This window comes from Phalacrocorax carbo, chromosome 7 (genome assembly GCF_963921805.1).
Source record: "Phalacrocorax carbo chromosome 7, bPhaCar2.1, whole genome shotgun sequence".
NCBI classification, from domain to species: Eukaryota; Metazoa; Chordata; class Aves; order Suliformes; family Phalacrocoracidae; genus Phalacrocorax; species Phalacrocorax carbo.
The window spans coordinates 19,764,437-19,779,847 of NC_087519.1; the positions used below are offsets into that span (position 1 = coordinate 19,764,437).

At 44.5% G+C, this 15,411-nt stretch overlaps 1 protein-coding gene across 5 annotated transcripts in view; it reads left to right on the forward strand.

Moving 5' to 3' along the window:
* Positions 1-15,411, forward strand: part of TLN2 (talin 2) — a 229,989-nt gene that overhangs the window by 58,388 nt on the left and 156,190 nt on the right. Inside the window, exon 2 of one of the 5 annotated variants that reach the window (XM_064456646.1) lies at positions 78-166. The exons of the other annotated variants lie outside the window; for them this stretch is intronic. The gene's annotated coding sequence lies outside the window, so the exon portion shown is untranslated. The remainder of the gene's footprint in view (positions 1-77; positions 167-15,411) is intronic. 5 annotated transcript variants of the gene reach the window in all.

Genomic DNA, 15,411 nt, shown 5'->3' on the forward strand with positions numbered 1-15,411 from the left:
AAATGGTCTCTTGGATAATAGTACTAAAGATGTAGATATTCACCTTTCTCCTGTTTGCTTTGGGAATTCCGTTTCAGCAGGCTCTTCCTAAGCTGGATCAAGCAAGCTGATGGCAAGCCTTGTGAGAAGCTTACCTGGAACACATGGGACTGAAATATGTGGCGAGGTAAAACACTGGGTGCCAGAGTATACATGGAGGAATCTGTGGCAATTGTTGGAAAGGATTCAAAATGGGTTGTGATACTGAGAATAATTAGCAGTCCAAAGGAGTTGTATGTTTTCAGAGGTGACTTGTCTTGATGGTCACTGTTGACGGTCAACACAAGCAGGTTCGCAGTTGCCTGTTTGTGTGCAAAGGAAGTAATTGCAAGGTATGACACACAATTATTTTATTCAAAAAGGCAGTAGATAAGTCTAGTGTGCTACCTGTCCAAAATTACTCTCTTCCATTTCTACTTTTTTTTGTAGGAAGGCCACAAGGGTCTGTTATCGAGGCCCAAGATGACTTGTATAACATAGCAGTTTCTGCAATACACAACTGAACCTTAAAAGGTGTAAAACAATGGTGCCTTTTGATCCTGGACTTTAAGTACAAAGCTTCCTAGACCATGGAGTTGTTTTTAAGACTGCGGGGGTGGGGGTGTGTGTGTTTATGTAGAAACTAGTTTTCAGGTGCTTTAAAAAGATAGCTGAAATAGTGGCTCAGTGTAGTGGTAAGAGACAAGAACAAACATGAGACTTATTAAATGCATTGAGGGTTCCTTAGGAGTGACTGGCATTGCCTGACCTCAAACACATGATGCTCAGTCTGCAACTGGGCAAATCGAACCATGCTGGAATCAGAAGTGATTAAACTGTGGCTTTGAACAATATAGATGTCAAATTACCTGCTTAGTGAATCTGAAAATAGTGAAGAAAGCATGCATAGCATTAACAGATTCAAAAATTAATTCCTTTTGTTAGAGCATACCAGTTTTGGGGTCGTTTTCCCCCTGCATGAAAACATTATGTGACAAGAAATGTTTACACTTCAGTAGAAAACGCAGCTAACAGCGCAGAGCTGCTATAAAGTCAGTAGATGGAGATCTGATGCCCCTTTCTTGCACACTGTGGGCCCAGCTAAATCAAATTATTTACCAGTTATCTGAGTGTGCACACGAACTACCACACCTTACATGGTGCGTTCCAAGATGTCAAGTGAAAACATTATTTTCTAATTCAAAACACACTGGTTTTTTTAGAAAGAAATTTTTGTAAGGAAGAAATAAATTTCACCACAATTTTATTTAAGTAAAAGAAACAAAGTACACCCCCCACCCACCCCCCAAGTAATATCAAAAAAACATCTTGCAAACAGTTCTTTCAAAGGAAGACTTTTTAGGTCAGCTGTTACTCTAACATCATAGATTCCTAAGATTTAAACTTGAGAGAAATATCAGGATGCCTGGTTGTTTAGTAGAAGAAATTAAGTTTCCGGTTATCTTTAATAAGTATCAGATAGCACAGTAAGTAATTATCTTGCAATTGCTACTTTTGTTTTTAAAACATAGTTTCATTTGTAAATTTACTTGTTGAAGAACCCTTTGACTTAAATATTGTGTACAAGTCATAGTGTGAGTTGCAGAAATTCTAGAATAACAACTATTTTGAATATCGTTCAAATTTGCAGCTTGTGTAGGAGGAGGAATTCAGTACACTGAACTGTTCTGCAAACTGTCTTGCTATTGGAGGTTCCTTGCTGCTGCAATATTTAATTTGGAGCAAGTGACCTTTAAAAATTTTAAGAGTTAATAGCTACAGAAACATGGATTTCATTCTCTGGGCTAAATTGAGGGTTTGTGTTGTTTCATATCACCCCACTGCAGTGTACTGGATGAAGGTCACAATTGGAATTTGACAATGTGACTGAAATGTGCTTTGGTTGTTGACAATCGCTTCTTTCGTCATTCTTGAGCTTGTGTTGCTGTGCAAATTGCCTTCTGTGAAATAAAGCTCCAAAATTATAGTGCAAATTTGGTCCGGAGAACTGGATTAAAGCAGGGCTTTTTTAAGCTCGAAGGAAGACATGGAAGTAGAATGTAACTTCAGTAATTTTTTGCTGGTGTCACTTGTCAGCGCTCAGCCTTATTCTACAATAGGTAGTATTGCTTAGCTGCAGATACGCTGTCATCTTCAAAGGGTAGTTTAGGGCCAGGGCATCTGTTGTGGTTTGGCCGGCAGCCCAGCCCCACACTGTCGCTTGCTCATTCCCCCACCGGTAGATGGGGGAGAGAATCAGAAGGGTAACGCTCGGGGGTTGGGATAAGACCAGTTTAATAATTAAAATTAAAAGAAACAACAACAGAAGCGCAATGTGAAGGAGAACAACGAGAGGCGCAAAACCTGGGGGGCGGGCGGGGGAGGGGAGAGGGAGGGGGATGAACTGCCGAAACAAACCGCATGCGCCACAGCCGCTTGCCGCCCGCCGACCCAACGCCGTGCTGCTCCCGAGCTGCAAACTGCGCGCCCCTCAATATACTGGTCATGGTGTCACATAGTATGGAATGAACATGCCATTGGCCAGTCGGGGTCAGCCGCCCCCACCATGTCACTACCCCTCCCAGCCCCCCCCACCACACGGCAGAGCTCGGAAAGATGGAAAGGTAGCCGACCCCCACACACAGATGGAGAATAATTAACTTCAGCCAAAACCAGCACATTCTCCACCCCTTATTCCATACCATTTACACCATGGCCAGGTCCCATACCAGCCAATACAACCGTACCAACCACCACCCCTCCCCTTCCCATCCTTTAACATAATACACAGGCATCATTCCCTTAGTTTATGGGCCTTCCCTGTAAAATGCCCATTGAGTTCACCCAGTCCATGACTCTGGGCTCCATCTGTCGTATCAGTCTTTCAGGTTGGGAGAGATGGTGTGTGGCGTTGGGTTGCTGCATACCGAGTCAGTCATCGTTCCATCACTGCTGCACGGCTTGTTTCATAGCTGATCTTCCACGGGTTGGGAGGCTTGTACTGTGATATCATTGAAACAACACAGAGGTGACACACAATATTATATAGGAGTTTGCATTGTGCCATTCAGTTCATTGACTGTTTTCGCCCAAAATCAAATCCCCTTGAGGCACACATTGGATTTCTCCATCCTCCCGCATCACCCACCAAGTGCACCCAGGTCCTCGAGCAAAAGCAGTCCCACGAATGGGTTTGCCTTTGCCGGAGGCAGGAAGAACCCAGACTCTTTTGCCCAGCATACTTTTTGTGTGCACTACAGGGACTCTATCCCCTTCCACAGTATGTAGGATTTCTGACTGGGCAGGGCCAGCGCGGTTGGCAGATCCCCTTGGGTTGACTAACCAGGTGGCTTTTGCTAAATGTGTATCCCAGTGCTTGAATGGTCTACCCCCATCGCTCTCAGTGTAGTTTTTAACAGTCCATTGTACCGTTCAATTTTCCCAGAGGCTGGTGCATGATAGGGGATGTGATACACCCACTCAATACTGTGCTCTTTGGCCCAGGCATCTATGAGGTTGTTTCGGAAATGAGTCCCATTGTCTGATTCAATTCTCTCTGGGGTGACATGTCGCCACAGGACTTGTTTCTCAAGACCCAGGATAGTGTTCCGGGCAGTGGCGTGGGGGACAGGATATGTTTCCAGCCAGCCAGTCGTTGTTTCTACCATTGTAAGCACATGGCGCTTGCCTTGGCGGGTCTGTGGGAGTGTGATATAGTCAATTTGCCAGGCCTCCCCATATTTATATTTCAGCCATCGTCCCCCGTACCACAGAGGCTTTACCCGCTTCGCTTGCTTGATTGCAGCGCATGTGTCACATTCGTGGATAGCCTATGCAATAATATCCATGGTCAGGTCCACCCCTCGATCACAAGCCCACCTGTATGATGCATCTCTCCCTTGATGGCCTGAGGTGTCATGGGCCCATCGAGCTAGAAATAGTTCACCCTTATGTTGCCAGTCCAGATCCACCTCAGCCACTTCAATCTTGGCAGCCTGATCTACCTGCTGGTTGATCCGATGTTCTTCAGTGGCCCGACTCTTGGGGACGTGAACATCCACGTGACGTACCTTTACAACCAGGTTCTCTACCCGGGCAGCAATATCTTGCCACAATGTGGCAGCCCAGATGGGTTTGCGTCTATGCTGCCAGTTGCTTTGCTTCTACTACTGTAACTAGCCCCACGGGGCATTTGCCACCATCCAGGAGTCAGTACAGAGATAGAGCACTGGCCACTTTTCCCATTCAGCAATGTCTAAGGCAGGCTGGATGGCCTTTCCCTCTGCAAACTGGCTCGATTCACCTTCTCCTTCAGCAGTTTCTGCTACTTGTCGTGTAGGACTCCATACAGCAGCCTTCCATCTCCAGTGCTTTCCCACAAGGCGACAGGACCCATCAGTGAACAGGGCATACAGCTTTTTATCTTCTGACAGTTTGTTATAGAGTGGGGCTTCTTCAGCACGTGTCACCTCCTCCTCTGGTGATAATCCAAAATCTTTGCCTTCTGGCCAGTCCATAATCACTTCCAAGACTCCTGGGCGACTGGGGTTTCCTACTCAAGCCTGCTGGGTGATCAGTGCAACCCATTTACTCCATGTAGCATCACTTGCATGGTGTGTAGAGGGGACGTTTCCTTTGAACATCCAGCCCAGCACTGGCAGTCGGGGTGCCAGGAGCAACTGTGCCTCAGTACCAACCACTTCTGAAGCAGCTCGGACCCCTTCATATGTTGCCAATATCTCTTTTTCAGTTGGAGTATAGCGGGCTTCGGACCCTCTGTATCCCCGACTCCAAAACCCTAGGGGTCGACCCCGGGTCTCCCCATGTGCTTTCTCCCAGGGTCTCCAGGTAGGGCCATTCTCCCCGGCTGCAGTGTAGAGCACATTCTTTACATCTTGTCTAGCCTGGACTGGCCCAAGAGCTACTGCATGAACTATTTCCTGTTTAATCTGTTCAAAGGCTTGTCGTCGTTCAGGGCACCATCTGAAATCATTCTTCTTCCGGGTCACTTGATAGAGGGGGCTTATGATCAGACTGTAATTTGGAATATGCATTCTCCAAAAACCCACAATGCCCAAGAAAGCTTGTGTTTCCTTTTTGCTAGTTGGTGGAGACATGGCTGCTATTTTGTTGATCACATCCATTGGGATCTGACAACGACCATCTTGCCATTTGGTTCCTAAGAACTGGATTTCTCGTGCGGGTCCCTTCACCTTACTTTGGTTTTATGGCAAAACCAGCTTTCAGAAGGATTTGGACTATTTTCTCTCCTTCCTCAAAAACTTCTTCCGCTGTGTTGCCCCACACAGTGATGTCATCAATGTATTGAAGGTCTTCTGGAGCTTCTCCCTGTTCTAGTACAGTCTGAATCAGTCCATAGCAAATGGTAGGACTGTGTTTCCACCCCTGGGGCGGTCGATTCCAGGTGTACTGGACACCCCTCCAAGTGAAAGCAAACTGTGGCCTGCACTCTGCTGCCAGAGGGATTGAGAAGAATGCATTAGCGATATCAGTTGTGGCATACCACTTGGCTGCCTTGGACTCCAGTTCGTATTGAAGTTCTAGCATGTCTGGCACAGCAGCACTCAATGGTGGAGTGACTTCATTCAGGCCACGATAGTCTACTGTTAGCCTCCACTCTCCATTAGACTTCTGCACTGGCCACATGGGACTGTTAAAGGGTGAGTGGGTCTTACTGATCACTCCTTGGCTCCTCAGTTGGTGAATCAGTTTATGGATGGGGTTCAGAGAGTCTCGGTTGGTGCGATATTGCCGCCGGTGCACTGTTGCGGTGGCGAGTGGCACCTGTTGTTCTTTGACCTTCAGCGACCCCACAACAGAAGGGTCCTTCGAGAGACCGGGCAAGGTAGACAGCTGTTTAGTTTCCTCCATCTCCAAGGCAGCTACACCAAAAGCCCACCTGTACCCTTTGGGGTCCTTGAAATACCCTCTCCTGAGGCAGTCTATGCCAAGGATGCACGGAGCCTCTGGGCCAGTCACAATGGGGTGCTTTTGCTACTCATTCCCAGTTAGGCTCACTTCAGCCTCCAATACAGTTAGCTCTTGGGATCCCCCTGTCACTCCAGCAATACCGATGGGTTCTGCCCCTATATAGTTTGATGGCATTAAGGCGCACTGTGCACCAGTGTCCACTAAAGCTTTATACTCCTGTGGGTCGGATGTGCCAGGCCATCGGATCCACACAGTCCAGTAAGCCCGGTTATCCCTTTCCTCCACCTGGCTGGAGGCAGGGCCCCTCTAGTCCTGATCACGGCAGTCACAACTCACTTCCTGTAAATGTGAATCAGGAGTCCCTCTATTACACTTAGCAATAAAATCTGCGCTTCTACTCCTCTGTCTGGGGACTTGCTCACTGGAAACCGGAGCAGCAACTTTCCTGGAAGAGCCTCCCTGAGTGACTGTTCTTCCTTGCAGTTCATGTACCCGTGCCTCTAGCGTCGAGGTAGGCTTGCCATCCCACCTCATCATGTCCTCTCCGTGGTCACGCGGGTAGAACCATAGGGTGGCCTGTGGTGTGTATCCTCTCCTTTGAGCCAAAGGACGCTTATTCCTAACAGCTGAGACACTACTCTGTCGAGGTGGGGAGCAGGACAGATCTTCTTTCAGTTGCTGGACCTCTTGGGATAGTTTCCGCACAGCCAAGAGTAGCGAGGAAGAGAGATTTGTTTCGTAATCCCGGAGTCTATCAATCACCTCTGCCACCATTGGTGTCTCGTCATCTTTCCAGGACATGACTGCCAATGAGTTTGCATGCAAAGATGGTGCGCTCCGTACAAACTTCCGCCACATGGGTCGTGTGCGCTCGGCTTCACCTGGATCTTTGGATGACCATTGATCGTCCAGGTCGCCATAAATCACCTCAAACACAGCTAATTCCCTTAGATACTGGATGCCTTTCTCCATAGTTGTTCATTTTCCTGGGCGATATGGGCAATATGACTGACCTTCTTTTTCATCATCCCATTTCAAACGAGTTGATTTCCGCTTCCAATATTTCATCTTGTGTATGGGGGCAACTGGTACTGGTACAGGTTGATTCTCTGAGCCAGTTCCAGTACTTGTCGTAGGGGTTTGAGTGGCTGTAGAGAGTGCTTGTGGTTTTTTTCCACTTGTTGAGTGCTTGTGTTCTTTTTCCAATTGCTTTGTCAACGCCCCCTTCCCCAGAAAGGGATCCCAATTTTTTGGCTTCTTTTCCCTCTAGTTCCAGGCTACTGGCCCCATTATCCCAGCATCGGAGCATCCAGGTGACAATGTGCTCACCTGAATGACGGCCAAAATCTTTTCGCATATCTCGCAACTCGCTTAAGGACAGGGATCGGGTGGTCTCTATTTCATTTATTACTTCTCCCTCCTCTCCCCGCGATGGCCCTGGTTCTTCATCATCCCGTTCTAAACGAGTTGACGTCTGCTTCCAAGATTTTGTCTTGTGTATGGGGGCAACTGATACCGGTACGGGTTTATTTTCTGAGCTAGCTCCGGTACTTGTTGTGGGGTTTGAGTGGCTGCAGTGCCTGTCGACAGGGCTGGATTGTCTACAGTGCCAGTCATTTTGCATTTCAATCCAGAGACCTTCTCTTCCCCTTGGGGGCACTGAATACTGTTGAGCAGGGCTCTGAATGCATGGGTCAGGCCCCAGCACATTGCAGTTATCTGTGTCTCTCTGGAGTTCCCAGCATAGCAACATACTTACTCCAAGTATTCTACTAGTTTTTCAGGATTCTGCACTTGTTCGGGGATGAAACTCCAAAACACTGGGGGTGCCCACTGCCCTAGGTATTTGCCCATGCTATCCCACATGCCCTGCCACTCGTAACTATCAAGCCTTGGGGCAGATTTCTGGGTGATATTCTTAAGTTGCTTAGTCAAAACCAAAACAACATGCCCAAAAACTAACAATAAGGGCACCTTAACCACCCAAGGATGTTCAAGATACAAAATGGTTGTTGTAATAAAGGCACAGACATTATAGAACAAAGTTGCAGAGATACTATTCTGTATTTCCTCCATATAAAATCTCTCAGAGGAGGAGGTATAATTGCTAATTGCCTCAACAAGGTGGTATCCAAAGTACAGTAACAGTTTCAGCAAAAACCCCAAATACCAGATAAAGCTGAAAACGAGTGTTTGCATAACAAATCTGGTAGGCAAAACGTTACTAATCACAGCAGAACACAGCACACTAAACAAACCAACACCAATCTTTAACACCAACTGCAAAAAGGACAACATGGTGCTGTGACCAGCAGCTGTTGTTACCTCCAACCTTTGAGCCCCACGTTGGGCGCCAAAAAGACTGTTGTGGTTTAGCCAGCAGCTCAGCCCCACACAGTCGCTCGCTCACTGCCCCACCGGTAGATGGGGGAGAGAATCAGAAGGGTAACTCTCGTGGGTTGGGATAAGACCAGTTTAATAATTAAAATTAAAAGAAACAACAACAGAAGCGCAATGTGAAGGAGAACAACGAGAGGCGCAAAACCTGTGGGGGGAGGAGGGGAACGAACCTCCAAAAGAAACCGCACCTGAATCAGCCATTCATTGCCTGCCGACCCGACGCCGCGCCGCTCCCGAGCCGCAAACTTCCCCACCTTAATATACTGGTCATGGTGTCACATGGTATGGAATGAACCTGCATTGGCCAGTGGGGGTCAGCTGCCCCCGCCGTGGCCCTGCCTCTCCCAGACTCCCACTGAATCGGCAGAGCGCGGGAAACTGGAAAGGTAGCTGTCCCCCCGCAGTGAGGAGAATTAACCCCTTCTCAGCTGAAACCAGCACAGCATATCTTCTGTAATTGTCAGCATTTTAAGAAGCTGATAGGTTACTAGTAATTGTAGTAATCAGAGGCGTGACTGCATTCAAGAAGCAGTAAAAATAGACCACACAGCAGAAACAACTGCTTATTTCTTGGACCAATGGCAAAGCTGGCAATGCTCGTAAATCCTGGTGGAGGGTGAGAGGCCTTGGAAGATGTCCTGAGACTTGGTTGTTTAAAAGGAGGGCCTGGTGGTTAGAATTTGAAAGCTATTGTGGAGCAGTTGCTTCTGGAAATGGAAGTTAATGGGGAAAAAAACTCCTTTGCAACTTGAAGAGGAAAACTTGAGGGAAAATGGGCTTTAGGGAGAGAGACACCATAGAAGTCTCTGGGAGAATGATAAACTACCTCATGACCTTGAAGAAAGCTGCTGTATTTTTGTGAGGGTACATTTGGCTCCCTTGTAGTGAAAACCTCTAAAGTTGACAAGGTCCTGGTTTTTTACACTGGCCCTATTCACAGCTCATTGTATTGCAGGTATTGTTTCCCTCCATCTCTGAAATTTTTAAGATCTCTTTTATTGTCCCAGAATTATAACGGCTGGGCAGATGAGCATGGCTAGATGTCCCATTGTTCCCTGAAGCCCAGTTTGTGTGAAGAAGCCTAGCAGCAAGTGACCTGTCAGTTCAACTGAACCACAGTTGTCAAGGCAGAAAGTTCTTCAGACACATTTCCCTGCAGATATAGCTATTAATGTTATATATTTTATGATACCTTGATTTACTTGTAAATGGCAGCGTATTTGTTTCAAAAAATTCTACTTGGTAATAGTTGTATGGCAGCCTTATACATACTTCATTCATACAGAGGCAGTTTCTTTTAAACTCTTATTTTTTGTGTGTCGGTATTACTTGTCGACTTTTGTTTTTTCATTTGTTGAATGTCCTCTCCGCTGCCTGTGTCACGAATAGGTTAGGACTGTAAAGATTATACTTATATGGCTAAGGTAGGTCATTGAAGAAAAAAGGGAAACCTTCGCCTCTGTGGTTTTTCTTCCATCTTTTTTTTACTGCTTTCCCTGTGACTAGAATTTCAGTATCATAGTTTTTAATTACAATAATTCAGTCACTTTATGCATGTGTGTCCTTTGGATAGAAGACATAAAAGCTCAGAGACACAGACTGTCCATTTTAGGGCTTTTTACCTGCTTTGCCAACTACCTGGTTGCTGTGAAAAATCTTTTCTGCTGCTAAGATTTCTTAAGCCTTGATTTCTGCATCCATGTCCCTAGGGACTTTTGCAATCTGAGGAAACTACTCCCCATCTTCCCAGATTTTTGTGCAGCTGCAAAGATGCAGGGAGCTAGAACACCATGTCAGAACAGGTCAGCCTTTTCTCAATTGTACTGGAGAAGTCCTAGGCAATTTTGGAGTTTTCTTCAGACTTAAGATACTGTATCCTTGTTCTTTTCCTTGAGACAGACAAACATGCACATGCCTCGCCCCAGCAATTCAGAAATGTTTCAGAAGAATTGGATATCAATGGAAGATAATAACTTCCAGGATAAAACTTTGTTCCTCTGCCTATTGTGTTTTTATTTGTCTAAACTACAATAAGGTCATACTGCATTTAGTCTTCTGTTTAATCCTAGAGTGGTACTCCCAAGTTTGACTTGATCTGTCATCTTCCATGCCCTCAGACTGATGTGTTCCCTGTTGCTTTCTCACTAAGAAAAAAGTTGCCCCTCCTAAATGCTTGTCAGTTGCAAGTTCAGGGCAACATGCCGAGTGTTAAATATAATAAATATAAATAAAATCAGAATTGTTGTTCTTCCCCTGTGCCCCTCCCCATGTGAGTCCAGAAAGAGGGTTTGGCTTGAATGTTCTGGCTAGAAGTGCTTCCAAAAGCTTATTGTCCGTCTGTTCGTACAGCTAAGTGCTGTCCAAGAAGCCAATAGCACATAGTTGTAGGAGACTCAAGTGTTAACCATTCATGAGAGCAGCTGGAGTGAAAGTCAATCCAGAATATAGTTCTGAATTATCTCAAACTAAAATTTGATGTTAAAGGATATTTTGTAGTTGTCTTCCTATTGGATTAAATTGATAAAAAGGTAGTTAATTTCTAGAAACATTTATGCCTCTTTGAAGTGCCTGCTTTCAAGATGGTAGCTCAGAAAAGCTTGCGTACTATTTAAGTGTGGGCTTGTTTATGGTTTACATGGTGGATAATTATTGTCTAATACTGGGCTCAGTAATAGGTCAGAATTGTTGCTAGCTTCTCAATTTGTATGCACTGTATCCCTGAGTTAGGCTCCTCTGAATTTTCAGACAAGTCGGGAGCTTTGCTTCTAAAGCATTTACTTCTATGATAGAAATTGGTTCTGTCACTGAAAAGCATAATGAGGAGCACTTAAATGTTTTAATGACAAAATCCATGTAATAACTGAAATGCAGATTTAGAAACATAGCAATAAAGATGGAAGCTGAATTCTGACAGTGTCACTTGGCCTATTAACCTGCTAAATGCTACCTACTGAAATACATTTGCATTATATCACCAGTTTTCATGGATGTGTTCCCTTCCTGTCTTCATCCAAATGGCATATGCATAGCTTTGTGGTAATCATTTACTTAATGTTAGTTCTTACATTCCCATGGTCTGTGAACAAAAGCAACTTCCTAAGCAGGTATTTTAGTTATTGCATCCAACAGTCAGTTGTATTCTTCGACTCTTTTATTTTAATTTCAAGTTCTGTGATTTGTGACAGCAAAAGCTGGGCAGAAGTTTTGGACTTTTTGTACCTATGACTAGTGACCGTTCCCTGAACACTAGGGTCAAGCTGATAGCTGGGGTGTTACATTGCTAGACCTTCAGATCTGGATGTTACACATCAACTTCATTTATCATTAACTTGAGTAGACTTGTGCTAGCTGTTGCTCTTGTTATATGACATAAGTCACTTATCTGGGCCGGTTAGGTCAGTTGTCACCTATGTGCTAGCTTGATCCAATTAATCCATTAAGTGAAGAGTTGGACATAGGTTGTGATTATCAAATTTTGCTTTTAGTGCAAATTCTGAATGTAGTGCTTCAGATTTTTGGCAGAGACTGGCAAAAAGGTTAGAGAGTGTTATATGCAGCAACTCAAGTTCTCAAATACTTTGCGTGTGTTATAAGCAGCCTGCAATACAGGTTTTCTGTTTGTCTTCCTTGTTAAATGGATTGTTCTGCCTAAAACTTGAATATGAGCTTTGTATGCTTGGAGAATTAATACACAGGAAATGTGTTAATTCTGAAGTGAGACTCTGGGATAAAAACCAGAGAGGGTTTAGCAGAGCTGTTAAGCAACCCAGCTGAGCTATAACAGTAATTTCCTCTTTCAAAATCTGGAAGCAATAAACACTTCAGATGTGCTTTCTAAATGCAGTGGAATCAGTCCCTTGGGCAGACAGCGTATGAAAAAACCTTTGGAATTAACTTTGGATATCAACTCTATGATTGTCTGAAAATACTGAAATGCTATATGCTTACTGGAGCAAAGAATGCCATGTTTTTGCCTTTTCCTTTCTAAAGCCTTAGTTCTTCAGTGCAGGTGGTGTCACAGTGACCTGTTCCAGAAAGACCAGATAGGAAAATTGCTTGATTTACTTAAGTGTTTTTGGCTTCAACTGTGGGACAATGAGTGGAAAATCAGTGAAAATATATCTTTCTGGGGTCTCTTATTGAAAGTGCTAGGAGTCAGTCCACTCTTCCATACCATCAGGTTGACTTGTGGCTGAAATGTGGGGGAGTGGGGTGGTGGTGGGTTGTTTGATTTGTTTGTGGGTTGGGTTTATTTTTTTTGTGATTGTTTTTGTTTGTTTTTAGCACTACCAGCCTGCAGCTGTACAGTGGCAACCATGCTAACTGTACTTCTCAGTAGCTGGTAAAGGGCATTGTCTGTGTCTGCAGCAGCAGTGTTGCAGTTCTACAAACATGTTAACTGACACCAGCTCTGACTAAGATTGTTAGTCAAGTTTTTGCAATATTTAAGTAGCTTATTTGAGAGCAAAAGCAAACAATGCTTTCTGTCTAGCAAAATGATTTGAGGTGACCTGATTTAAGTTTCTTGACAGAAAGATTATAGAAGTCTGGGCTGATATATAGAGGAAACTTACAGGAGCTAACTTCAAAGGTGAACCATAATGAGGAAGGGAGACTTGAAATCAAAGCAGCCTCAGTAGGGGGAGTGATTGAAAAGAATAGTATTTGGGGTTAGATAACCCGTGTTACACAATTGGAGGGCTGATGTGGTTCAAGACTGTTTCATTGCAGAAGTGTGATGGAGTTCTTCTTGCTCTTTTCCCTATTGAATACATATATATTACATATATTAAAAAACCTTGGTGTAAGACCACATAGCTAGAAGTAGTAAAAGCATCTTGAAAAGGTTATTTCATGTTCTCCTACATAGCTTGGACGCTTAGTCCGAAAACACATGCTTGGAAAGCTTAGTCCTGTAAAGAGAAGACATCTCTCTTCCTTTAACTGGGGGGGGGGGGGGGGGGGGGGAGGATGAGGAGGAAGTTGAGCTTCTCATATGTTTGATTTCAATAAAGAGTATAAACAGCATGTATTTCTTATGTGTTTTTCAGCATTCAGCCCCTCCTTCTTCCCCATCTAAATAGCCATTCCAGACAGTGTTCTCCCCTGGGACACTATGAGTACTGTTCAACCTGTCTGTGAATGCTTCAAAGCATCATTTTTGTTCTTCAGGGGACTTGAAGTGAAGCAATTAAAATGACAGGAAGTGCTTGCAACTGAAAGATTTATGTCTGTGGGAAGAGCTTATGAAATTCAAAGTATATTTTAATCAGAAAGAATTGATTTGGCAGCTACATAGTTAAAGATGTGTTGTTTTTTCTGAGACATTAATGTTTTCCCAAGACAAATCAGGCAGTAAGAGAACTGTTTTATGTGTATCTGGTGTAGTGAACAACAGTTACGTGTACACTCTGTAGAACTACTAAATTCTCAGTCACTGAGGAACTCTAATAAATTCCTCCCTACCCCTTGCCCCACCCTGAGTCATATCAAAAGACTTACACCTCTGACAAGAAAACAAATCCTTAATGTAGGAGATAGCCACTCAGCTTCTTAGTCTGTTTGATGTGGCTTCGCTCATGTGCATAAATAGGTGTTACTTGGAGAGGGGAGTGCATTGAAAGTAATTTAAAAATCATAGCTTGCTATGGTTGAAATACTGTATAGGAAGCTTGATACCAAGTCATTGTGCAGTTACGATGAGCTTCAAGCATACAAGAAAATGAAGAAGTACTGTCTTGGAAATTCTCACAAAACTTTATTACTGGTAATGTACTCTGAGGAGCACATTTCTTCCTCTGGAGAGATCTAGAACAGTTGCTAATGGCAGTGGGATTCACTTTGAGCTAGTGTGTCAGGAAGTGCTTCACTTCAGTCTAGTCATAGAATCATTAAGGTTCGAAAAGACCTCTAGGTTCATCAAGTCCAGCCGTCAACCCAACACTACCATGTCTCCTAAACCATTCCCTGAAGTGCCGCGTCTATGTGTCTTTTAAATACCCCCAGGGATGGCAACTCTACCACCTCTCTGGGTAGCCTGTTCCAATGCCTGACCACTCTTTCAGTGAAGAATTTTTTCCTAATATCCAATCTAAACCTCCCCTGATGCAGCTTGAAGCCGTTTCCTCTCATTCTATCACTAGTGACCTGGGAGAAGAGACCAACACCCACCTCATTACAACCTCCTTTCAGGTAGTTGTAGAGAGCAATAATGTGTCCCCGCAGCCTCCTCTTCTCCAGGCTAAACAACCCCAGCTCCCTCAGCCTCTCCTCATAAGGTCTGTCCTCTAGACCCTTCACCAGCTTTGATGTGCTGGAGTGTGTCCAAAGAAGGGCAATGATGTCCTTCTTGTACTGAGGGACCCAAAACTGCACACAGTGTTCAAGGTGTGACCTCACCAGTGTTGAGTACAGGGGCACAATCACTTCCCTGCTCCTGCTGGCCACACTATTCCTAATACAAGCCAGGTTGCTTTTGGCCTTCTTGGCCAGCTGGGCACACTGTTGGGTGGTTCAGCTGGCTGTCGACAAACACCCCCAGGTCCTTCTCTGCCAGGCAGCAACCACATTCACTCTGGGTAATTTTTAATGCCAGTTGTTTTTGATCTCAGCTTCTACAATCTTAAGAGTTTGACCGGAGTGACAACCTCTTCCATCACTGGAGTGATGGAAGATGTCCATGGGCCTTGGGTGGATGTGTATGATTGCATTTTGGACTCCTGACAGCAATTTAAAGCATACACACTAGTTGAATTAGCAGTTGCTGTTTATAGAAAACAGTTTTGGGTTTACTTTTTTCATTACTGATTACTGAGGTGGTAGCAGACTAAAACGAACTAATTTTCAAGTACTTAATAATTCTTTTGTCATCTTACTAACATAAACTTCAGGAAATTGTTTCCTTGGGGGGGGATGTTTGAGCTTAATTTCTGCATGTGGTTAGGCAAATGTATAGAGGGGAAAGTTATGTAATACTGAGATAGGGAACACCTGCATAGTTTGTGTAGCAGAAGTAAGTGTGGAGACTTCCTGAAATTTTAG